Here is a 24,492-nt window from a genome sequence, read left to right on the forward strand (position 1 = left end):
GCTTTAGTGCTCTCCGGGAAGTGTATGCGCGGGCGCTTCTCTGCTTCAAGGTGAACACACGTTCCAGGCTGAAGATTAAAACCCCATCTGTTTGCACTTCTACCTGTTTTTAATGTTTCTGAAGTGATTCATTCTACTTCTCGGCCTGTCTTCCTCTGGATATTAAAGATGTCTCAAGTTACAAGGACTGTGCAGCCCAGGCACCTGGCAGGCAGGGATGTCTGAGCAAAGAGGAAAGGCACCAGAGGACATGAATATTTCAGCACCTGGATATTGGTGAACATCACTCACTGCTTCCTTTTCATTAAGCTGAGTTGATCAATCAGCAACCTTATCCTGACCCTCTAATTCCAGCTCAGAAGGAGGTTAGGAAATAGACATCTGCAAAAAAACCAAACACACAACTCTCTTTCTCTCTTCCAAATCGTCTAACTCTAACCCGAGAGGAAAGTCTTTTTGGAGTATTCTACCCTTTCTCCTCGTATAAACTCAATTTTAGAAACCAAAGACCACGTTTAGATCAAGGTTTATGGCTCCATTCAGCAATTGGGAAAACAATAAAGAAATGATGTAAGTGGCAGCAGAGCAGTGTCATGCTCTCTTCATCTGAATCCAAACACACAGTTGCCAATACTGGAGAGTGAGAGTAAGGTGCAACTTTTTAGTGCAAATATTATAATCCATATTGCCTCCTTGCAATTCAGATCCACCATCACATCCCTGTCGCCCAGTACTTTTGTAAACTATGGCATCGGCAATATGGGCTCCCCCTTATGATTTTATTGAATACATCTCTGATACAGGCTATAGTTTGGAAACCATTTAAAAATTCTGTTGTCATTCCACTGTTAAAGAGAAAAGGCAATTATCCAACTGTCCTAAACCCTGACAGCAATCTTAGAAGCCCATCAAAAATAAAGGTATCCGCCTATAAAAAATACTGAGAGGTCTGGGAAAAGGGGGGAGAAAACCAATAATATAAAACATGTTCCCACTTGACTTGAATGTCTTCTCAGATGCCTAACTAGTGCTGTTGGTTCTGTTCCCCAAATAAAATTGTGCTACATATGCTAAATCTTTTTACAGACCATGTTTATTCATTTTTCTTATATTTTGTCATATTCATTGATCTCAGTATACACGTCACATCATCTCAACGGCTAAAAATCAAAACTGTTTTTCCGTTGTTGTTTGCTCTATGTATGTGTAGAATGCTGGATCAGAGTATTAATGTAGTGCATGGTAGGTAGAGATTTTGATGTGTGTAAGAGTGAGTGGATTGTTGTGAAGGGGGGGTTCTTTCCGATTTTGTCCGATTTGTTTTTTTTAAAAATAGACTAAATATGTTCCTTTATGTGAAAGACAGATTTGTGTCACAGTACATGGAAGGAGTTGTTAAAATGTACTTGTAAAACTGTTTTATGAGATGTGTATACTGAAAAATGAATATGACAAAATATAAGAAACGATGTGCAGACAAGCCTCCTATGGCTGACATATGTGAATCAACTATTGATTAATTTCCCCAATTCCAATTCATCTACTCTTTAGCATCAATAAACTTTTGGGGAACTTGCGCTCTAGCAAGAATAATCAACATAACATAAATTAACAAGCCCCAAAAATTATTGGTAGCCATGAAGTTTTCAAGAGTTGCCTAAAGCAAAGATGAACTGGTTCAGCTCCAATAGGGTCTGATAGAAGAATTCAGGATTCTACCTCTGGTTAGAGAAGTATATGACTTGTAAAGCACCATCAGCGGTTAGAAAGGTTTTGGAAGATAATCAAAGTGAATGAAGGGAGACAGGACCAAATTTGTTTAGGGTGTTGAAGATAAACACCATATTGGATGGGTCTGTAACATTTTTCCCTTTGATGTGCCTCTGAAGAATTAGATTTTAAAGGCACAGGGGCCGATTCACAAAGGTAAACGTACATGTGAGTAAACCTATACATATAAATTTGCTCGTACACTTTTGAGTCATTTTACTACTTTCTGCTAAGCACCATTTCTGAGTGTAAAGTGTAGTCTTACATGACCCCACCCTCCCTAAAATAGGGGTGGAGTCAATTAAAACATCAAATACGACCTTAAATCATGGCAGAGATCACCATATGGTAAAGCATATGTAAAAGTTTATTCAACTTTTTTTTAAGTTGATAAAATATTTTTAAGTGAAATATTATTTATTTGTATATATTTATTTTAAATGTAGAATATAATAAAATGTTGCTGCATTACTAAATAAATGTTTCATTATTTTAAATATGTTACATTTAAAATAAAAAAATATTTTTATAAAGGTTAATTAGAAAAATAAGTTTAAAAATCTTATGTATTTAAAATTATTAAAAAATGATGTATAGCATTAACTGTAATTTCATTATTTAATACATATTATTGTTACATTAGTCTTTACATTTAAAAAGGCTAATAAAATATTTTGTAATAAATGAATAATGATGTTTTATTGTTAGAGTTTGACATTAAATAACATTTTATTATATTTGTAAACAGTGAGTGTGCGTGTGTGTATATACAATACATGATGATTGGTTTTAGTGCCTACCTCCATTATGTTTTTTCTGGGGTGATGTGGCAGTATCTATGAGTGGCCATGAGTGGTGTTGGACTTACTCCAGCTCTGAGCTTGAGTACATTTATGAGTGTTTTGGGTCCTTTCCGGTGATAGTAACTATAGAAGGGCAGTTTATGAATAGGAACGGGTTTGCTCTTTTGTGGGTGGGTGCATGTCCCTCTCTAAACTCCTCCCTAACCCAAACTAACCCCACCTTAGTCCAATTTTAACCATTCCCCTTTAGTAGTAAGTATTCTCATTTTCCACACTGCCCTCTGTCCCTGTCACATTTACTAATAAAACATATGCTTATGTGTGTGGAGACTCCGAAGTCAGGGCAAAGATCTCTGCCCAGATGAGATAGGAGAGTCCGAGGCATAAACCTCTGCAGGTAGGTATTTGAATAGCATTTGGTAGTACGCAAGTACGACTACTGTAGTACTACTAAATAAACTACAAAATATAGTTTGTGAATAGGCCTCACAGACTGTCTAAAAATTACTAGAGTTTTCCATTACAGTTGAGAAATATGGCTGAGATACTGATTGCCACCTCATATTGGGGTTGTGTCAGCCTACTTACCAGACAATAATAATTTTGTGAGGTTTATGTCGAGGGTCAGAATCCAAAAAAAAGTTGTTTTGTGTGCACATGTAGTGGGTATTTGATACATTGCTCGTGATCCTGGTGACTGGTTACCTTATGGGTTTTGGTTTATCAGCCCACAAGTTGAAGTCACCTTTGCTGAGAAGGAGATTTTTTCGTAGGTAATACCTACATATGAGGAGGTCTAGGAAGTATTTTTCCAATCTTTTTGTGGTTGTGGTACAAGATACATAAATATTATAGGGAAAGTGGTGTGAAGTGTTTAATGGCTCCACATGAGAGAATTTGTGGTGATTTATTGATCTGTGCTAGGACGTCCCCCTGGATCTGCGTCTGGAGTGTGAAGTGTGAGCTTGGGGCATGGAAAAAGAGGCACCATTTGTATCAAACACTCATATTTACGCAAACAGTCAAGTGTGCAGAGTTACACACGGTTGTTGTCAGTGACATAAGCAGAGGCTAATCAAGTACTAGTCCACAAGAGGAAGTCTGCTGTGTTTTCTTCTGATAAAGGCAGGGTCACTTTTTAAGGGAATAATTTCTACTTGTCAGAAACATTCCCTTCTCACTTATTCCGTCTATTATTGGCTCTAGCAGAGCAGCCTGGTCCCTTTCAGCATCTTTAAGTATAGCAGATGTATTTCTATAGGAATTTACATTACAAACTCTTGGATTCTAGGCTCGGATGCATCAGGTTTCCGCGATGAAAGGTTCTGCACAATGCTTGGCACAGTGAGCTCCTTCCCTTGTTAATGGCTCTCTTGAGGGCGGCCATGTGCCACGCGTGCTCTCATGGGAATGGGTTCACCTCCTTTAAACAAAGGATCGTTTGATCCTGCAAATGTGTGCATGATGAGACCAACTATAAATCAGCATTTACAATCAAAATAATCTAATAGAAGTCATCTATCAGTTAATATGGAGCTGACTCTCCAAACAATTAGTACGTCTAGGGGTTGCCATATTTTCACAATGCAGTCATTTTTGTATATTTGCTATCATTTGCTAAAGTAAACAAAAATCTTTGAAAACTGGGCATCCTCCTACTCCCGTCATTTTATTGGTAAAGGAAACAAAGTAAAATATTTGGCATTGTCGAAGAGAAAAAGGTTACCCAACAACATTTTAAAATGGCGGAGGTGGTCTTGGGAGATTTTACTATCTAGTTTCACACTAGATCCATTTTGTATTCACTGCAAATGTTTGTGAATGCCCTCAGCAGAGGTGAGCCAGCCTATAGAGGGTCGTGTAAGACAATAGCAGGAGGAGCCACAGATGCTCGCCCCCTCCCCTACTCAGTTTTGTAAACAATCAGCATCTTGCACATTGATAGAAAGCTGCCATGATTCAGTATGGCTGTGAATAAATTCGAAAAAGTGTGTTTTACTCTTAAAACTGAACTTGTAGCTTTAATTAAACAGCTCATGAGAACAAGCTTCGTGCCCTGGCTATGACCTTAAAATGTCTTCTTGAATTTATTTTAATGCCTGTATGGAGAGATGGGGATTCTGCTGCAATAGTTAATAAGATGCGAAGTCAGAGAGAGCCAGGCTCAGTAACATGGAAATGAATGCTCTGATTTCTCTACATTTAAGTGTGTGCTTAGAGGGACAACACCGATGCATTCATTAATTGTTTGACGGAAACTTTTATGCTCATTTTGAAGATAATGGTTTGCAGTTGAATCATACACAGCTTACATAACTACTTCTCAAAGATTATATAGTGACAATTGTGGGTTGTGTGATGTGCATAGTTTAACAATACAGAAATCAAAGCATTCTACGTTCCTGTAAATCTAGAGAAATAACTCCTGTGGTGGCACCTTAGACTGTGTGACCTGAAACCCCGGGCAGCAATCGCGAATTCCCCAGTAGGCCAAATTGTGTGATCCTGGACAAACTATTTTCACTGCACATCAATGTCCTTAACTGCTAAATTTAAAGCAACTAGAAGGACCTCCTCCCAATGTAAACCCTGAACAAAAAATGAAATTTACATATGTTTAACAGAGTGTAGCAAATTAAATTATAAACACGAATGTGAAAAGATGTTGAACATTTGTTTTGTAATTTTAAGCAGTCAACATATTTTGACACGCCATCTACTGTGTGATGTACTTGCTAGTTCCTTCGCTGGCGAATCAGAATTCTGTCTGGGCTACGCCTTGGCTCTCGCTGTGAATTTGGTGATCGATCCAGGTCTACCTCAAAGTTCTAGCTGAGTAGGTGTTCCCAACAGCCAACATTCATTGGGAAGATACATGTACCCATTTCACTTCCTAAATTTACCATGGCAGATAATCTGGCCACTTGGAGGATTTTCTACGGTTGTTTCATCTGTGAATGTGAGTGTCAGCAGATGAGGACTCCCCGGATACCGCTTTGCATTCACATTGACGAGCTTTTGCGAACTAGTAAAACTCAGGTGCACACGCGGTTCTGTGAGCCTATGCTTGTGGCCTGTCCAGTCCATGGAAATGGTGTTGGTGCAAGAAGAGGGATAACACTCTCAGATTTACCGACACAGTCATTCTGCGCTGGACATCCCAAAGATTTTTAGTGTCGTTCAACTCACTTTGAGTCTTTGTGCACAACTGCTGGGTGAGGTAATATGGCAACTGTTGCACAGAACAGTTTGATGCTTTTCTGGAAAATATATTATCAATAGCATATACTGGAAGTTCTATTGTCCTGCTGACAGACTCTTACTTTTAGAAGTGCATTTTGTTTAGTCCTTTCAGTTCATTCACTCTCACATAAAGGTGTAGTCCTAGACTGTCAGCAATTGACAAAACATGCAATCCTACCCTCAATGTTTTTCCATTTACATTTTTACAGTTTGATTTCCCCCCCGCATATTCCGTGCCTCACTTAACGCCACACCCTATGCAAGTGCTTAATTCGCGTATATGGACGCTCCACCCCTTGTTCCATGTAAGCAGTGTTTTTGGAAGCCTTCAGCCGATGAAGATGTCCAGAAGGGATACAAATGTTAGGTTTCATTAGACATGCACGATCCTGCCTCCTCTTTCTCTGCCGGGTCTGGGTGACCAGTGGACTAATGCTTACAATGCAGAAGTCTGTGTTCATGGTCACCTATTCAAATCCTGGTGGGTACATAGCATTTATCCTTCCAAGGTTTTAAAATGAGTGCTACTTGGATGGGTGAAAGTTCTGCAGTGCTAATGAAATAAAAGTAAATGGGAAGTGACGTATGGGATAGAAGAAGACATGGTTACTTATTGGTTGAACAAATTGGTATATTTTTAAAAATGTCTGCAAGGAAGGTCAAAAGGAGATCACGCAAGAGTTAAAACAGAAGCGCAATGTCCATGATTTGCTGGCTGTGCTTGTTTGAGAGACGCTGGAGGGGATAGTTCCTATATTATCATTCTCACACTCACACATTCTCCAAGTCTCCTTTTACTAGCTCATTTCACTCACCTCTCTCTCTACCTCTTTCTCCATATCTGTATTTTCGGCAAGATTTGCGATACACAAACACCACATACATCTCTCTCACCACCTTTTGCCATCTGTCCTCGCTCCTCCTTTTAATCTCCCCACCTCTCGCTCCACCTCCTTTACTATTGCTCTCTCTCGCCCCATTTGCCCCTGAAAGTGAGCCAACTGCATCGTGCACACAGGCGGAAGCAATTGTGCACTTTGTCGGAAGAGTGCACAGTGCAGATAGCCTGAATATTAATTTTTAAGATATGCATCATGTTGAACCAGATGGAAGAAAAGCAGCGTAACGGAATTACAGTTGCAAGCGGATTACTTTTTTCCAGCAAGTAATGTCATTTTTAATCCTACTCCAGCTGGAGATACAAGACTGACTACTCTTTTAGATTTATTCTAAAGTTTGGGACCTCGCCTTCAAAAAAAAGTAAGTGCTACTTGTTGTCATTGCACTTGTAGTGGCACGTTCCTTCTATATTGTAGAGAAGTAAACCTACTGTGGCAGGAGACAGAACACTTTCTCCAGCGCCAAGCACAACAGACAGTGGTGGAAGTTCTGGTGCTTGTGCAGACACACCCAGGGCCGGGGTTTATCCCAAACTTATCGCTGGCTTTCTCTAAATCAGTACAAAATTGCGAATCCCTAAACACAGGGTGGGTCTGTGAAGAGGAAATGCAGCTGTGGGATTAGGTGTGCACGAGTCACTTTAGTCTAGAACCAGATGCTTTCTCCTAGGTGCCAGTATCCCTCCCACATTACTAATGCGGAGTTTAGAAACCAGCCATAATCCAACTGAGTGGGAACGGATCAGGCCGCGAGACCCCAGAGGCCTAACCTAACATTTCACAATCTATGTAGAAAGCGTAGGACATCACCCAACCTGCTGAAAACTGCCTGACCCTGCCCCAGCCCATCTTCGGGAGCATGAATACAATCAGGGGAGGAAACCCCCGTCTGAGGGGACAACCGGGGTGCAATTGTGGCCTTTGAGGGCTGGTTGCTGTGGTTGGGCAAAAGAATTGCCCGTTAATATGAAAACAAATTTAAAATTCCAACAGAGCTGGTGTGTATTTCTAACATCCAAGCTGGGATTAGTCCTTTTAACATCCAATGTAGGATTTGGGTGAAAATGTGGAAGTGAATACTTCTTAACTCATGTGAACCAAGGACTCATCAAGAGGAGCACGTCTGCAAATTGGCTTGCCCGCCTGGGTGACTTCACTGCAACAAGGACCACTGTCTTGTAAGTCACAAGATTAATGTGACTGGAGACTAATGGTTGAAAATGTTTTTAATTCAATACTGATGAGACAACATTCAAGTCCCTTAAAACACGGGACTGGCAAATGGAGGGTATACGTGAAGAGCCATGGAACATTTGTATAATGAGAGGATGTTTAGAAAAGTAAGGTGAGTTCCAGTATGTGCAAACAGCAGACAGGTCAGACCTGCATTACATCACCTGGACACCTGACGTGCTGAATTGAGAACTGAAAAGCAGGATACATGGGTACATGAGAGCAGCTATATCCTATTCCTTAGTGCCCAGTCAGAAGTTGAGTCAACATTCTTGCACGGGCCCCTTGGTGATGGAGCCCAAATAATTTCAATGTTCTTCTGCATCAGTCAGTGAGGGGACAATAGCTGTGTCATTGAACTCCAGGGAGAGGAGCGTGTCCGAGGAAAAATATCAATTTTTAGAAGTAAAAGATTTTCTTTTCCTGTGAGGTTCAGTAGGTTGGAGTGCCAGATGGTGTGGACCATCGGGTTCATCTGTCCCTCCAGATATCACTACAACTTGTAAAGCACTTTACTGCGCTCACAAGGGCCTCTGAAAACATGTCTTAGTCGAAGACTAAATCCTAATATAAGAAGTAGTGTTCCGCAGTGATGCTGCCGTCTCTAGGGGGGAGAACAAGCTTGCGCATGGCTATGCCCAACACAATCCAATCAATAGCAGACACAGCAATATCATTTGCTGAAGAAAGCCTGAGACAACACGGCTCGGACTAGTCAGTTATCTATGTAGGGATTTGGAAACTTTTTAATGACACAATAAGGTAATCACAGAGGCAAATCTTTACTAAAGGCTCTGTGTGCTGAGTACAGGGCACAAGTGAGCACTACTGAGACTGCCTCCTTATAGATTCCATTTGATTTAACATTTATAAAGCACACAAGTGCCCTAGGGTGCCTTGGCAGTAGCATAATCATGAGTCCACCAAAAAACAAAGAAAAAGCACAAAGGGTTATAAGAGAGAACTGAACAGCCAGGTTTCCAACTGCTTGCGGAAATGAACAAAATGAAATAGAATTAAGATGCAGGGGCAGTCTATTCCCGAGATTGCAGGTGAAGTTAACAAAACTCCAAACGCCCGAGCAGTTGTCTTGATTCTAGGAGTGATGACTAAACTTGATGAGTCTGATTGTAGTAATCTTTTCAGGGAGTACCACCTAAATTTACTTTTGAGGTACTCTGGTCCTAATCCATACAGCATTTAGTAAGCCAAAGATAGGGCTTTGACGATCCTTTTCCCAACAGGAAGCCAATGGAGCTCTGCCAGAGCATTTGATGCACGCTTACATTTGGGGCTTTTCTTTAATAATCAGCAGGCTGTATTTTGCAACATTTGGAGCTTGTTTAAAGGTTTTTGTTTAATTCCTAAATAGAGCGAGTTGCAATAATCAAGCCTGGATAAAACCTGGGTGATAACCACTCATTTTGGAAGGTCATGTGGAATAAAGGGAAGCATCTTCCTCAACATTCTTATAATCTGGTCAACAAATGACAACTCAGCATCGAATAACACGCCTACATTTTTTACTGATAGAGAAGGGGGACCAAGTGACTGGGCCACCATGACTGGCTCTAAAATGAAAGATCTTTGCCAGAAAGGCGAACCTCTGTTTTTGGGAGTTCAGCTTTAAGCAACTCCTACTCATCCAACTAACAATGGCTATTAAACGGAATAGCAACCTCCTTCACAGTGCTAGAGATCAACACAACAATCTGGATATCATCAGCATACGCTGCTGTGGCAAAACCAAAAGAATTAATTAACTTGGCCAAAGGGGCCACATAAATGTAAAACAGCGTAGAGGTGAGAGATGACCCCTGGGGGACCCCACAAGGCAGGATAAAAGATTAGATTAAGAACGCTCTAGTTCTGGTACTGCTTTCCTCTCCTTAGTCGGTGGACCTTTGGTAGTTGCATGAGAGGTAAGAGGGAGTAAATAGAAGTTACAAAATCCAATAGTAGTGTAACAAAACTGTCACTCAATAAGACTAGGCCAACTAAAGTAAGTTAAAGAATGTTAATACAATCTCAAAAACAAACTAATATAAATGAGTCTCGGAAGCATATTATAAAAATATAGTATCAAAAGAATGAATCCGACCCTCCTAATAAAGTTCAGTCTAAACAATAAAAACACACCAAAACCTCTGTGGCTGCAATACAAAAGGAGGAAAAAAACTCTAGAGATTTCTTTGCAGAATTTGCTCTTGCTGTCTCGTCATTAGTATTTTCTGATAAATCTAACTAATCCTTCTCTATACTAACTTCAGGGAAACCCTAGTAAGCTATGGGAAGCAAGGAACAGGTGTGAGAGTCAGGGAGACTTTCATAAAATGACCCCAAGCCTACAAAGTATAGCATGAAGCTACACATTGAGAGGAACCAGCCGCGGTCTGTAGTAGGAGTAACTGCAGGGCGGTGACGTGGGGAGGGGGAGGGGCAGGGTGGGGGGTAGTAAACTATGGATTATGGAGGTTTACAGGTAAGTTAACATATAAATTAATAAAACGAATTTCGTCGCGTGCACTGCATCGCATTTGGGGATGCAGTGCACGCAACAAAATTTGTTTTATTAATTTATATGTTAACTTACCTGTAAACCTCCGTAATCCATAGTTTACTACCCCCCACCGTGCCCCTCCCCACGTCACCGCCCTGCAGTTACTCCTACTACCGACCGCGGCTGAGAGGAACCACACCAGAGGTCTGTACCTTGTGACATCCTAAAGGGTTCTGGTTTCTAACAATACAACACCTATTAACACACAAACATTCAAGGTAACCAAGGTCCTTGCTTTTCAGTACATTTCCATCATCCTAGGTAGAGATTCGCAACATTCAGCTCTTCTCCCACACTCTCAATGGGGCACATTTGATTGTCCTTGAGCATCCTTCTACGCTATGGGAACTCGTCTCCCACCTGGTTAACACGTCGTCTTCTTGCCAAGAAATTATTTTGGTACCTTACTATTGCAACAAACAATTTTTGATTCTAACTAACAATCTCTTGTATCTGCACCTGCAGAGGAGAGAACATTTGAACAAAACCACTCTCACATGAAAGTAAAACATTGAAATTCAGAAGCTTAGGGCCTTTGGTTACGCAAAGTTAGCACAGCAGTTGGAGTGCACTCTGACATTTGAATGTGTGTGCATGCACTTTCAAATGAATACATGCATGAAATATTAGGCGGAATAAATCATGGTTACATAAATTAGGTGTTCTATTTAAATCATTCGTAAAATTGTGAGTAAGAGCTACATATCGAATAAAATCTTCAACATTATTATTCACTCATTAAATGACTCTGCTAAGGATTATCATGGAGCATTTCAGTAATACATTTGAAATCCCCCCAAGTTTATTCAAAAGTTAGACCACACGAGATAAAAGAAGTCTCAACCTATGTAAAACAACATAAAAGGTAACATGTACACTCCCCAAGGGCCACCTTTGGATCTCGACCTTCTAAGAATGAAGATATATATATATATATATATATATATATATATATACACACCCACCCCCAGGGGACTCCGTCCCCTTTGTGAGTGTGTGCGTAAATATTTTTTAAGAGCTGGCAGTGGTCACGGGAATGCATCCGCTGCATTTAAAAAAAAAAAAGACATGCTTTATTTAAAAAGCAGTCCCGGACATGTTGGTCTGCTGACCCCAGCAAGCCACCATGCCTGGGAATGCTAGCCATTCCCAATGGGGTCGCAAATTGCGCTTGAATGAATATTGATGAGGCCTGCAATTTGCGACCCCATTGGGAATCGCAAACAGTGTCTGAGACACTGTTGTACATTGCATTTTGTGACTCTCAAATTATGAGTCGCAAAGCAGAAAGCAGACAGTTCTCATGTGAAAGGCACAAACAAAGTCTTGCAAAACAAAGTCATTTAGTAACGTGTGCAAAAGCAGCATCATGGCAGCAGAGCTCATGCTAACTTAGCAATGTCGAGAATGACCCTAACGGCCATATAATATTCTATAATAGAACAACAGATATAGTCCCTCCACTGCTATGTGACGTTTTTAAGCATGTGGCAAAGAATGATGGGCTTCACGCAGTGTGTAACAGAGTAGTCAGATCACTGTTAACCAACCCAACAGGAATCCCTGATTCTATACAAGTTACAGGTCATCTCTCTTCTCAGCTCTGACATAAACATGCTAGCTTCCAGAAGGTTATTCTAATGTCCAAGTGGGTTTTGTCCCTGGTAGGACCTCCAAGAACCATGCGAGGATGTTGCTGCATTTAATTTCGCATACTAGGAAAGACTGAGATGGGAGGGTGAACCATGTTTTAGGCACATAGAAGACCATCCCTTGTGATCCTAAATACTGTAAAGATCAACCACCACTGGAAACAACAGAAACTGCCCTGTATGAAGCCAAGATGTTCGTACTGTGAAAATTAAAGTCAAGAACACCATCACTGCATGATAACTGATACAATGATCCGACGCTCATGGCCTCCTCTTAACGTACCTTATACAAGATCAGTGGTCAGCTACATATTTTTTAAGTGACTTGGGGCATGGACACTCAACTGTTTTTCGGTGCATACAACTTTTTTGCATGGTGACCATCTATCAGTCAGATAATTGGCAAAAATATCCCTTTGTAACTGAAGTTGAACCCTGGACAAGAGCTTTAAGAGTGTAGTGGCTGTGACGTGTTCCTATAGTGCTTTGCTTTGCTTTTGATGGATGTGATTTGCTGATGTAGGGATGATGTACTTTTTTCTATATAGTTTTTGATACTTATCAACCAACATTCTTTTGTGTAACACCTTGGTGTGAAGTGCCATCTCATTTGACGTGTTGGTGTAAGTGTTGGCCAGGGACGTTCTTTTTTATTCTTTATGGTATGTTGGGTTGTACAAACTGGTAAGTTAGACTCGAATGGTAAGAGCTGAAGTGTGAATTACTTACCTTGTGCTGTTTTACACCTGTACTGAGTGTACGTTGAAACTATTATTTATTTGAAAAAAATATATATATTAATAAGAGAAAGAAAAGGTGTCTCTTGTTCTCTTTTACTTAGTAAGTAATGCATAAGGAAGAAAAACATTGAGGATATTCGGCTCAGCATGAAAAACCTATTAAGTGCCAGTGACTGCAGAACTCATTCTGTCAACCAGAATCAAAGACTTCTCTTTAAACAATTCAGTCTATCTTCACTGGGAATACTCACAGATGTAGGGCCTGACCTTGCTTAGGAGAGCCGTCTTCAATTAATGGGAAAGAGAATCACTGGGCTATGCCATTTGCTTGATCACTGTTAGCCTGTGAATAACTTGGTTTCCTGCCCCTTGTTTTTTGTAGCTAAAGGTGGATCTCAAAGTTAATAAAAAAAATAATTCCAGCTGTGTGTGATACTATTTATTGCCATATAGTGCCAAGTTGCTTCTAGGGAAATGTTGAGTGGACACAAACCAGCTAAAACAAATCTCCTTAAACAAGTGCAGTAGGACTGAGTGAGGTTCAGCAGGAATTGTGGTCATTTCATAGAAGCTGCTATTAATAAAGGGCCCAGTACAACCGGTGTTCTTAGTGAAATGTGGGTTCTTAGTGAAATGTAGGAAAGCACAAAGAAAGGTGAAGGGAAAAAAGAATCCCAGATGAAGAAAGCTAAAGTAATGAATTCAGAAAGACAGGGCTGAAAAGGAAGAAGAACTGCGGGCCCCTTACCTGATCAGTATAAATTATCTAAATTACAGTGAAGCGATTAACTGAGGGAGATATGCTGTGGAAATGGAGAGAATGGGCAAGGGAGAATGGAAGAAGACTGCACCCTTTAATACATTTCCAGCCAATGTATAATGAATGTGCAGTTTTCCAGTCTTGTACTTGTAGGCAGTGGCGGCTGCTCTAATTTTGGGGTGGTAGTGCAACGGGAACATGAGGCGGGGAATAATAAATAAACAGGCATTTGCAATGCAATAGGTCTCGCATTGACGAGAGTTTGAGCTATTGACATTGCAAATAACAATGCCCTTTATTTTTGTTTTAATTGTAAAAACATAAATAAATGACATTGTTATTTACAATGCCAGTAGCTTAAACTTGTGTAACTGCGAGACCTATTGCATTGCAAATGCTTGTTTTCATTGGAGTCTAAAGGAGCGTTTTAATCTGTAGCTGTACGTTTATTCTGACCTAATTTTAATTATTCTTGAGCATTTCAGGCTTTTTGTTTCTTTGGCCCCTCATTCTTTTACTCATGCTGCATTTTCACACATGACAACTGCATTTTGCTTTCTTATTAGTTCCAAAGAAGGAGCAACAACAAACGTGTCGGTACGGCAACATAAGAAGAGGGACAGTAACGTCAAAGAGGGAGGCCGACACGAGGGGCGAGAATAAAGGAGAGGACCTGGTTCACTCTGGAGGCCTGAGGTTCAGCAGAGGAGAGGACAAGGGAAGGAACACTAGAGGGTGCGCTGCGATCCAAGGGAGTGGTTGAGACCGGGGAATAGTGGATCGAGCAGATTGCTGAGAGAAATCAGGCACACATTAATGGTGGCGGGGTTGAAATGGATGTTAACAGGGAGACCGTGGGAGAGGAAGATGGTGAAAGGGATCGATTGATGAAAGTAAAGTATGAGATCTGTGTAGGGAAAGGAGGGACAGTGCAAGGGGAGAAAGCTATGTTAATACAGGGGGAGAGATGGGGAGAGGCCGCATAAGGGAGGGGGTGTCAGACAGCTAATCCCATGGAGCCCTGGGAGAGAGGAGAAGAGCACAGCATACTAACAGCAGGCCCTGGGGGACTAACAGGTGAGGGAAGAGGAGAGCCATCCACTGTAGGCAGCCAGAGGATGAGACAGTGGAGCCAGGCATCAGGTCACCGACACCCACACAATAAGACAGGGATGGGATGAGGGGAGGACAGAGATCGAAAGAGAGGAAATGGGGCGGCAGCGCAAGGAGTGAAAGATAGCGAGATACAGACAAACAGATAAAATGAGATAGGGGAATACTAGTGTCATGAATAGAGCGAGTCAAGGAGAACTCCACGCCAGGCAATCAACAGCCATGAAAAGAGACAATAGGAGAGCGACAGAAGCAGGGAGGGAGACAAATGGACGTGAAAGGGAGACAATAGACAGGAAGAGCAGAAGAAAGCATTGAGAGAGGCAGTGACAGGAAAGGAGACAGATGGATAGTGGCAGGCAGAGACGGGGGACAAGTAAAGCAGTAGGCAGAGTGTGTTATACAAAGAGACAAAAGATAGCAGGCACAGTCAACAGCCAGGCAAAGACAGGATAGCGGCAAGGAGACAGGCAGGGAAAAGGATCACCAGGGACAGGGAAAAGACAGACCAGAAGGCAGACAGGAAAACATACGGAAAGGGCTGAAGTGGAGCATGGCTGACACTGAAAAGGCATGCAGACGGGGAGAGAGCACAGAGGAAGGCAGGACGTGGGGCAAGAGGAGAACCCAAAAGAGAGGGATAGAAACAAAAAAGGGTAAGAGGCATAAGGAGTAGCCGGTAGAGACCACCAAAGACAGAGGCGGGGTCAAGCGGCAGTCAGGGATAAAGGTGAGTGCAAGTAGAGAGAGATGGTTTTAGGGCAGTGAGTGTTAGAGAGGCATCTAAAGAGGCAGATACGGGAAAAGGTAGACAAAGGCAGATAATGAGCAGAAGGCACGCAGGCTGACAGCAGTCACACAGACCAGTAGAAGGGGAGGAACGGGGGGGGGGGGGCAAGAAAACGCGCCAGGCAGAGAGTGCCTTACAAAGAGACATAGGCCAGCAGGCACAAGTTGGGTCAGACAAAGACCAGAGGGGCAGCCAGACACAGGGAAAGGCGTATGCAGACCAGAAGAGAAGTGGGAAAATTAGAAGGCCAGATCTGGGGCACGACTGATATTCACCACGAGGCAGAAGGAAGGGAGAGAGAAAAACACAGAGACAAGGGAGAGAGAAGGGCAAGGAGACTAGAAGAAAGGCAGAGTGACGCGATAACAAAACGTCAATCCAAGTCATTGAAAGGTACTGCAGTTTGGTACATGCGAGGTGCCCGTGTAATGTAGCCCGGCATGAGTGCTTAAACAGGGCATTTCGTTTTTCCAGAGATACTGTGCTCTAAGTGCCAGTCGTAGTGAATAAACGAGAGCCCTTCCCACTGAAAGTTTAATGTTACGAAGCAATATAGAAGCACCCAAAAGTTCTCCTGGCCCTGGCTTACAAAACACCCCTAATCCTCATCATAGGAACACCTCCCCCGGCTGCAATTGTACTCATAGACCCCCTAATGCCTCGAGACATCTCTGCCCCTCTAACCGCCCTGGCCTACGTAACCACTTCTGCCCCAACTCCCCTTGCACCAACCCTCCCGCCCCCCTCTCAACAATTCCTGAGATCCTGGAGATGAGCAGAATTCCATCCTCCCCTTCCTCAAGCCTGACCTCCTCCGCAACGAACCGCTATTCCAACTTGCTCCCCTTCCAAAATCTACCCTAAAACCCTTACCTGCATGCTGGTCAACTGACGATCGGCCGTCCGGCACGCTACTGAAATTGCAGAAACCATCCTTCGTTAATCCATTGACATCGCCTTCCTCACTGAAACGTGGCTCAATGACCACTCTGCCTCTATGCTCGACTTGCTCGCTACCCCCCCCACCCCCCACGGGTACTCCATCCTCAGGAAAGACAGGCCTGACAGAATAGGAGGTGGCCTAGCCATTATCTTAAAAAACGAACTATAACTCTCTATGGTTAAAAATTCTGACCATGACACCTTTGAATATCTGGGAGCGGAACTTAAAGCCCAGGGTTCTCTCCCAATTCGTCTGCATAGCATTTACCACCCCCCTGGCGACCCACTTCCCTTCGCAGAGGAACTCTCTGACAACTTCACCCAATTCTCTCTCTCCAACACAAATAATCTCTTCCTTGGTGACTTCAGCCTCCACTTTGAATGATACCGAGGACCCCACAGTTATTCTACTCTCCAACCTTCTTGAGATCAATGACCTTAAACAACTTTGCCACTCCCCAACTCACACTAAAGGGGCCACTCTTCACGCCATCATCTCCAACAGCGAACTGGCCACCTTATCCAACATCATCCCCATTGATTGGTCTGACCACCACCTCATTATCTTCATGAACTCTACCACGGCCTCTCCGCCGTCCTCAAGACCCATTAAACATAAGAAATTGACCAGAAACTTCCATCATATTCCCCCCGGTGAACTGGAAACTAAGCTTCAAGCTCAACTCCTACTTAATCCTCCCTCCCAAAACGCTAACGACCTCACTGACCATTTTAATAAATCAGTTAAAGAGGTCCTTGACCACATTGCCCCACCCAAACTAAAATATATACGAAATATCCCTTCCAAATCCTGGTTTAACCCAGACCTCTACAACGAAAGACGCTCCCTTAGACTGACTGAAAGAACATGGAGGCAACACCCTTCCCCCTCCAATCTCGCCCTACTCAGATCGGCTAGGTCCAACTACAAGAAACACATCCTCAATGAAAAGGCATCCTTCTTCCACGCACAACTTGACCGGGCCAAAAATAGACCAAGAGAACTGTTCAGCATCGTCAAAACCCAAATGATTTCTGCTGCCCCAAAGCTTAAGGCCCCTTTTGAGAAATGCGAAGATATGGAAAACTTTTTCTCTGATCGATCAATCCTTCCTCCCAACTTCTCCCCTACCCATCCCTCTATCCTCCTTTTTCATGGCTCCGGACTCTACCCCCTTCGTCACCCTACCCACTGACCCTTTTCATCTCCCTCTTGACACCCTCCCTCCTGAACCCAACACCAACAAACCCCAGCAAAAAAACAATGCCTCGTGGCACAATTTCCTCCCTGTCTTTGAACTTGAAGTCTACGACATCATCACCAAGCTTAAACCATCCTCCCACACCAAAGACCCTCCTTCCTTCTAATCTAATCAAAGATCTTAAACATATCATTACCCCTTTCTGGACCACTATTATCAATTCCTCTTTTGCCACAGGGTGTGTCCCTGCATCCTTCCAGCTCGGACAAATCACCCCCATTCTCAAAAATCCAAATGCCGACCCAAACGACCTGAACAATCTCCGCCCAATCTCGAACCTCCCTCTCCTCTCTAAAGTCCTTGAAAAATGCGCCCTGCTCCAACTGGATAATCGCATCAACTCATTCAATCTCTTGGACTCTCTTCAATCTGGCTTCAGAAAAGGCTACAGTACAGAAACTCCCATGCTTAACATAGTTTACGACATCCATCACTCCCTCGAAAAGGGTGAATCTTGCCTACTCATCCTCCTCGACCTCTCTGCTGCCTTTGATACGGTCAACCACTCTACCCTACTTAACACTCTCAAAGTTTGCTTTGGCCTCAACGGGTTGGTCCTACAATGGTTCACCTCCTTTTTCAAACATAGAACCCAGCAAATTAAAATCTTGGACTGCCTTTCTATCCCCACTCCCGTCTCCCTTGGTCTTCCCCAGGGCTCTATTCTCTCTCCCTCTCTCTTCAACCTCTTCATGGAACTGCTCACTTTCATACTTAAAAAAGCAGGAATCAAATACCACCTCTATTCTGATGACACGCAACTTTATTATAAGATCAAATCCCGTTCTGATGTTCTTCACCTCAACAACACTGACTAAGATCCAATTTTGGTTCCACATTAACCATCTCAAACTCAACCCTAAAAAAACTAAATCATTCTCTTCTCTCCGAAAAACAACCCGCTTCCAATCCAAGACTGGATCCAAGACCTGAATGCGCTCAACTGCTCTCTCACCTTATCTAACTCAGTTAAATCTTTAGACAACACCCTGACACTTATCCCACACATAAAAACACGCGGCCAAAGGAGCTCTCTTCTCTCTCCGCCATCTCAAGAAAATCAAACCTTCATTCCTGCTGATGACTTCAAATCTGTAGTCCAAACTCTAGTCCTGTCTAAAATTGACTATGGTAACGCTATCCTCTCTGGAACGCCTAAAGTCCACCTAACCCCTCTCAAAACTGTGCTTAACCTAGCTTCCAGGCTAATCTCCGACTGCAAATGCTTTGACCACATCTCCCCTACCCTCAAAGCCCTCAATTGGCTACCCGTCAAAGGCAGATCCTCCTACAAGATTGCATGCATTACGCATAAAGCCCTGCATCGTAACTCCACACCTTACCTCTCTGGCAAACTCCACAAAGCGGGCTGTTCCCGACATACTAAAAGTACCAATGCTCTCATTCTTATTCCCCCCCCCTGTTAAATAAGAAACACACACAAACTCACTACTTCTCAGGTAACGCGCCTAGCATCTCAAATAACCTCCCGAAAGACCTGTGTTGCAACCCCTCCTATCTCAGCTTCAAAAAGGACCTCGAACTGCACCTCCTCAACAAATATTGGGGCCCTTAATTCCTCTGCTTCTCCATTATCACTCTCCTAGTTGCCCCTATCAGTTGCTCCTCTTTTACCCTTTGTCTATCTCCTCTATCCCTCCCTCCCAACCTCCCTCCACAATACCCCCCTACCTACCCTCCCCTCCCCGATCTGCCCCCTTACTCTTTCTCAGACCTCCTTTACTTCTTAGCCTTCCCTTTTCTGTTCTCCCCCCTCCCTCCCTATACAAACTATTTTATGATGAAACCAGTTAACACATCATATGCAAGTATATATTCCCAGTTTTAATCTTTATGTTGACTCTAATGGTTTATGTTCTGATATTGCTCTGAACTTGTTCTATTCTTGTGCCTCTTCAAGCTCCTGTAAAGCGCTCTGATACCTCTGGGTCTAGCCAGCACTATATAAAACCTGTTAGATAAATAAAAATAAAGAAAAAAGTTGTTTTCCCCCCTGTGGTCTCCAGGATGGCAGTGTCAGAATGTTTTATGAGGAATGAGGAACAAGAACACTAACCTGTGAGCTCTGAGGGTTATGCCAAAAGTAGATGCTCTCCAGAAAACGTATAAAATAATATAAAAGCACTTATCTCTAGTGCGCTAGATTCCTGAAGCACCGAGTAATAGAAACAAGTAATCAGCAGAGACTGGATATGTGTTCCGGTTTCTGAGGCAAACAATAAAAAGTAAGAGCTGCAGCTGCGTGCGTCTACGTACAGAGGGACTATATCCGTTTAATGTTCTAGAAAAAATCAAGGCAATGAAGACTCTCGGCCTGGGTGTGACGACCTGGCATTTCCAATGAACGCGCTGCACAGCTTAACAAAGCTCCCCCACAGTGTGCGCAGAATCCTTCCTGCGAGGAGACCTCTCATAGTCCTCAGTAGGTCGGGATTCCACACACGGTGTCAGCAAAGGACAACACACAGAGCGCTGAACCGTGAAGACAGCTGACGAGAGCCCAGAGGCCTCGTTCGCACACTGGCTACGAGCGCTCGAGAAGCAAAACTAAACACAGGCAGAAACAAGCATCGACCTCTTGTCTTTATGGGGCCATGTGTTTCTAATTAGAAACACATGGCCCCATAAAGATAAGAAAGTGCTTTGCGACAGGAGCAAAGCAGGAGACCTAGAGGCGAAAGGGCGTCAACCAAAAACCCTCATTTAAAATGGCAGGCCACCGTTTAGCATAAACGGTGATGCAAGCCAATGGAATTGAGGGGCGGGGCTTCAAGCCCTCTACTGAAACTCCTCGTTCAGAATAAATATCGCCGAGCGTGCAGCACATGCGCTGCAACGCTAGGCGATGCACGCTCGGCGAGACCTAAAAAAAGTACCTGTCCCTGCGGCCACCGCTTTAGTGCTCCTCTCCTGATACTGGTCACTCTGCACAGGCTCCTAGGGGACAATCACATCGCTGCTCTCATGCTGGTAATAGTATTTAGCAGCATGAGATGAGCGCCGTGATTTACTTGACGCAAGCTGACTTGACGCTCGCTCAGGCACACGGAGTCGGGGGCTTTTATCCAACCTAGCAGCGCAACACAGCTGGGTTGGGAAAACATAAGTGTGCATGTCTTTAGGCCGGCCTAAGACTGCTGGCCAAACTGAAATGTGCACTTACAAGTGCCCAACACTCCTCCCTACTGTGGTGTGACGCTAATCATGATGGCCCTGCCCTAACCTCGCTGGCAGTAAGGAAGATAAAATGATAATAAAATGGTTTCATCATCACTTTATTTTTCAGTGGGGCAACGCTCCTCTGTCATAACAGAGGAACTACTGCTTGTATGTACATTCAGCAGTTTGGAAAGTTAAGGAGCCTCCTACAACAAGGATTCCGATAACATCAAAGAACAAGCATTGGCAAAGCCAATAGATATCGCACATGAAACCTCCCGACTATCAATTATTTTTTGACTAGATGGCCGCCATGTATGAACATGCAGGTCTGGTGGCCATATTGTGATGATTTTTCTAAAAGCGAAAGAGAAATCATTCAAAGCAGTCCACCACATATGCATGTGCACATACGGTGGCCCTCATTTTTTTACTTTAAGAAAAATAATTACAAGAAACCCAATGTGCAAGTACATGCAAGTGCTGCAGCCATATTTTTTTTGATTTTTCTTAAAGAAAATAAAAATCATACAAAGATAGTTTGCTGCTATGTTGGCGCATGCTTAGGTGGCAGCTATCTCAGAACAGTAAATTAAAAAATATGACATGCACAGAATGTTATGTACATTGGAGCATGCGAGAGGCACGGTCACACTGTGCAGCAGATGAACCCCTGCAAAAGGTAATAATTAAATGTGAACTAAGGCTGACATGGTGGGAGGAGTGAATTGCAAGCAAATGTGAAACGCCCAGTAGCAATGTGCAGCTGTTGGGCCCATTTCAAAAAGTTTAAAAAATAATATTTATTAAAAACAATTAAGAAAACACTGGGGGATGGGATAATGATCCTAACAAAAGTAGAGGGGCTCTTTTGTTCCAAAGCGGTAGGGCACCCACAAGACAAAAAGTAAAAAAATAGCGCCCCTTTGGCCAGATACGCAATTCAACTCTTGCACCTCCACACCAAGGATCAACCAATATCACCAAAACAGAAAATACAAATATAGTAAAATATGTATGCACAATACCAATAAATTATTTCTATTTAAAATTTAATATATAATCATTGAACTCACAATATATAAAAAAATCATTCTTCGTACAAACATCTTCAGTATTTTTTAAAAAAACATTAAAAATCATTTGATACACCAATATAACAAAAGTAAGACATCATCAACACATAAAAATAGAGGGAGTGTTCACTAGACAGTTAATAATGTAACTCAAGGAACACCAATCCGTAACAAATCATCTGCTCTACCGAAGTACTTTCGAATTGGATTCTCAAGTAATAACAGATGTTCCAAAGATCTAGTGTATTTAACTGTATAGCATCGACGCATTTCGGTGGGTTCTTTGATTTCACAACCACCTTCTTGAGGATAAACAATATCTCCCCACCACGTTATTTTATCTAAACAATACACAGAGACATAAATTAAAAACAATACAAAATGCTCTTAACCAACAATAAAAATACTACATCTAATTTATAAAAAAAACAAATTCTTTAAGACTTTGGTGATATTAAATGAGCAAGGAAAGTAATGCACTCTGATGAAGCACAGAAAAAATAGTCACCTGACTTCAGCAGCAAAATAATACACCTCATCCTATCAAAACATAGTGCAACCAAATTGCTCCTTGGACGGGACAAACACAAGAATAAGGAAGAAAATCATTGAATAATGAGCACGGAAGTTAACTGACAAGTAAGTCATCGCATCACGAGTACGGTGTGGGAAACAAAAGTCCACTCTAAGACTACTAAGTAGATACACTAGGTCTGTTTGCTAGAGGCTATCTGTAGCAGAGACCTAAAAAGGAGAGTGAAAAATGAGCGTACTGCTCAAAATGTAGCTGGAGAATCAGCCAGGGAAGGAGCTTCAGTGGGTGTTTGGGGTGTGACACCACCCAAACAAATGCATTCTTAGCTCTGTAGTTATGTAAGGGGGCCGTGAAGTGGGTCTGCTGTGGGTGTGCTGATTTTCCTTGTTGCCTTGATTCACAAAGAGGTTGAAAAGTGTTAATTGTTTGGGATCTGGAACTTAAATATATATAATGATTAGTTTAGAAAAAAGTTGCAAATCTGCACCCATAGAAGTGAACCTTGAATGGATGCAAATGTACTACTTTTTATAATTCACAAACTTTGGCAGTAGTAGCCTTGGAAACCCTTTAGTTAAAGTCATCTGACTATCCATTCTAAATAGGGTGAATGGTCGGATGGCTTAACCTGACGGCACCTGCTCCATCGGTTCTTCGGAGTATGTTATACACCGATGGATTAAATTGTAGTCCATCTGTATAAAACATCCTGTCCGCCCAACTCAAAATCAGACAGGCAGACCTTGAGCTTAGCAGACAGGGTACCCTGTTCGATGGAGTACCCTGTCTGCCAAACTCTAAATCAGCCCCAGAGGAATACCTAGTGCAAATCACTACTGACCCTGCTCCTCATGGGAACAGTCCAACCCAAATCTTGGTTATCTCCTCCATTCACCATATGGCCCATTGTTTTTTGTTTTAGGGAAATGTGAATTTCACAACCCCCTAATTTCACTGACTAAGCTATGACCTTGCAATCAGCAAAAAGCTTTCTGTGGCCACTCTGAACCACAAGGAAACATAGAAAGTGGACATGGGTTGGTTCATGCTGCATGACAAAGGACTGTGGTCCAGAGGGCAGAACGTACACAGCCACATCCTCTTGTTTTCTATAGCTGGCTCAGGATTCCTTCAAATGGGGGCTGCAGATTGATGTCATGGGCTTGGTGAAATGTTGCAAACTTTTATGAACCCGGAACACTGATTGTAGGGAATGAGGTGACGGGGGAGGGGGGGGTAGAAGCAGAGGGGAAGACTTTCTCCCCCGCGTTTTTCGTGGAATGAGACAGGCCACTTGAGAGGCAGTTGTAGGGATAGGACAGGGGAAGGGGCGGGATGTAGGGAAAGTTATAAATAGATTGGGGCGTTAGGAGCCTCTCTGACTTTCAGCATTAGGCAGGCTAGAGAAGGTTCAGCCACCCATCCACCCTACATGCTTTGAGGGTCAGAGCGGAGTTGTTCTTGAGGAACGCCACAGGGCAAGGTTCGTGCAGCTATGCAGGACAGGCGGCAATTCTGCGGAGATGGTGAGTCAGGTGCGGGCATATCCACCCCCTCGGGGGTCTGGGGGAGCACAGAGGACAGAAAGACGGAGTTTGGGGTTTTGGAACAGGACAAGGAGGCTTCACCGGAGGATGTGTGGTAAGGTAAGAGAGGAAGAGAATGGGGAAGGCAAGCAGGGCAGTGAATGAAAAAGGAAAGAAAAAAGTCGGGGTATGGGGGACTTGGGGGAACAGTTGGTACTTCTGGAGAATGGTGTGGGGAAAAGGGGTAGGTCAGAAAGGTGAGGCTGTTTACAAAAGCTGATGGTATACTAAAGTTTTTCAAGCTGATAAGCAATGATATGAACCTGTCCTTATAAAGTGGCCTTCCACGCTGCATCATGAGTATGGTGTGTGAACATTATACAAGGGACCGCTAGTCTTCCTCTTTTC

At 42.8% G+C, this 24,492-nt stretch overlaps 1 protein-coding gene across 3 annotated transcripts in view; it reads right to left on the reverse strand.

Annotated features, from left to right (window-relative positions):
- The window catches only part of MCC (MCC regulator of Wnt signaling pathway), a 1,374,593-nt gene that overhangs the window by 538,728 nt on the left and 811,373 nt on the right, over positions 1-24,492 (reverse strand). The gene's annotated exons all lie outside the window — the stretch shown is intronic.

Source organism: Triturus cristatus, chromosome 2_1 (genome assembly GCF_964204655.1).
Source record: "Triturus cristatus chromosome 2_1, aTriCri1.1, whole genome shotgun sequence".
Classification (NCBI taxonomy): Eukaryota; Metazoa; Chordata; class Amphibia; order Caudata; family Salamandridae; genus Triturus; species Triturus cristatus.